Genomic DNA, 2750 nt, shown 5'->3' with positions numbered 1-2750 from the left:
ATGGATGATTTTTATGTTTTTGGCGATTCATTTTATAATTATTTGACTAACTTAAAAAATGTTTTGAGTAGGTGTGAAGAGAATAGTCTTATATTGAATTAGAAAAAATATCACTTTATAATAACAAACGACATTATACTTGGTTTCATCAATAGGAATTGAGGTTGATAAATCTAAAATTGAGTTAATTGCCAACTTGCCAACACCAAAATCTGTTAAAAATGTTGGATCATTTTTAGGACATGCTGGTTTTTATAGAAGGTTTATCAAAGATTTTAGTATAATATCTAAGCCATTGTGTAACCTTCTAACAAAGGATAATGTTTTTGAATGGACTGAATATTGTGAAGAAGCCTTTGTTAAACTTAAAAACTTGCCTACTTCTGCTCCAATCATCTAACCTCATAATTGGTCGTTACCTTTTAAAATAATATGTGATGCTAATGATTATGCTATAAGTGCTGTTTTACGACAAAGAAAAGATAAGAAACCTTATGTGATTTACTATGCAAGTAAAACTTTAAATAGTGCTCAAATAAATTACACCGCCACTGAAAAAGAACTACTTACAGTAGTATTTGCATATGAGAAATTTAGGTCTTATTTTATTGGCTCACCTATCACCTATTGTTGTTTTTAGTGATCATGCAGCTTTGAAATATCTTCTTTCAAAAATGAATTCTAAGGCTAGACTAGTATGATGAATTTTGTTACTTCAAGAATTTGATATCATAATCAAAGATAAAAAAAAAGGCATCGAAAATGTTGTCGTAGATCATTTGTCAAGATTGATAATAGATTCAAAAACTGATATGGCACCAATCGATGATAACTTTCCAAATGAATCTTTACTTTTTATCTCTACAATGCCTTGGTTTGCTAATACTATTAATTTTCTTATTTCAGGACAATTGCCAGATTATTGGAGTACCCAAGATAAAAAAAAATTCTTGAATGAAGTGAAAAAATTTTATTGGGATGACCCCTACTTATTCAATGATTGTCCTGATCAAATATTTCAAAGATGTATTCCCGATAATGAGGTAAGTAGTGTCATTAAATTTCATCATTCTAAGGCATGTGGGGACCATTTCTTATAAAGAAAGATAATTGCAAAAATCTTACAAAGTGGATTTTACTGGCCCACAATGTTCAAGGACTCACATACATTCTATAAGACGTGTGAGAATTATCAAAAGTTGGGATCTATTTCAATATGTCACATGATGCCTTTAAATCATATTCTTGTCATTGAGATCTTTGATTGTTAGGGTATGGATTTCATGGGTCTGTTTCCTCTATCATTTGGTTTCTAGTATATATTAGTCCTAGTAAATTATATTTCAAAATGGATAGAGGCAATTCCAAGTTGAAATAATGATTACAAAACAATGATAAAGTCTTTAAAAGAAAATATTTTAAGTCGATTTGGAATCTCTCGAGCCATGATAAGTGATGGTAAAATATATTTCTACAACAAACCATTTAAGTCTTTAATGAAGAAATATGAAATCATACACAAAGTTGTCACCCTTTATCACCCTCAAATAAATGGATAAGTAGAGCTTGCTAATAAGGAAATTAAACACATCTTGGAGAAAACAGTGAATCTTAATAGGAAAGACTAGTCTTAAGACTTAATGATGCATTTTGTGTTTATTGAATTGCTTATAAAATATCATTAGGTATGTCACCTTATAGACTAGTTTATGGAAAACCTTGTCATTTGCCTGTAGAACTTAAATATAAAGCTTATTGAGCTATTGAAGCTTTCAATTCAAATTTTGATGATGCTAGTCAATTGCAAAAGTTATAAATAAATGAGCTTGAGGAAATAAAAAATTATGCATATGAAAATTTAAGAATTCATAGAGTCAGAATCAAAGAGTTTCATAACAAGAAAATATTGAGAAAAACATTCAACATTGGTCAAAAAGTTTTGCTTTATAATTCTCGACTCCATTTATTTCTTGGAAAACTAAGATCAAGATGGAGCGGTCCTTTTATAGTGAAACATATATATCCATATAGGACCTGTGATATCAAGAATTTAAAGAATAGCAATGTTTTTAATGGATATCATTTGAAAGTTTACTTTGACAATTTTTTAGGTGAGTTCTCTAATTCCTTTATTTCACACATGCTTGGAATAAGTAAAAGCACTTTTGCAAAGAAACATCGTGTAAAATGACTGAAATTCTATCATCGATGTGCCAAATGGGCTTGTAATGCACAATGTCGTTCTTTAGGAATGGTATTTATAAACCATGAAGATAAAATACAATTCATTAAGGATGGCCTGAGTAAAGAGCCTTTAGATAATATTCTATTAACTCTTGAGACACATCCTAGTGGCGATATGCATCGTGCAATTCATAATTTATGGCCCTATTTTTATAAAGAACATGATCGACTTAGTCTTAGAAATCTAACTAAAGAAGACCTTGTTTGCCAGTTTTTAAGAAAACTAGATGAAAAGTCTATTCTCGGCCTATAGAAGGCATTTAAGTCGTTCTTATACGTAAGACTGAAGAAAGATATGAATCATAATCATAACTACCTGTATATACACATGCTTTTTCAAAAAAAAAAAAGAGTGTGTGTGAGAGAGACTTCAGCTGGCCTACATATAGGTGGGATGATTGCCTTTTTAATTTCTTATCTATAAAATTCTCTCTTCTTTCCTTTCATTTCTACTCAACCCATACATTCAACAAATATAGAAGTGTGTAGAAATGACAAGTTCCTCA

At 30.0% G+C, this 2750-nt stretch overlaps 1 protein-coding gene across 1 annotated transcript in view; it reads left to right on the top strand.

Moving 5' to 3' along the window:
* The window catches only part of LOC105139718 (E3 ubiquitin-protein ligase CCNB1IP1 homolog), a 34578-nt gene that overhangs the window by 9004 nt on the left and 22824 nt on the right, over positions 1–2750 (top strand). The gene's annotated exons all lie outside the window — the stretch shown is intronic.

Source organism: Populus euphratica, unplaced genomic scaffold (assembly GCF_000495115.2).
Source record: "Populus euphratica unplaced genomic scaffold, PopEup_1.0 scaffold122.1, whole genome shotgun sequence".
NCBI classification, from domain to species: domain Eukaryota; kingdom Viridiplantae; phylum Streptophyta; class Magnoliopsida; order Malpighiales; family Salicaceae; genus Populus; species Populus euphratica.
Note: the sequence above shows the minus strand (reverse complement) of the source record. Positions and strands in the feature narration are given on the sequence as shown.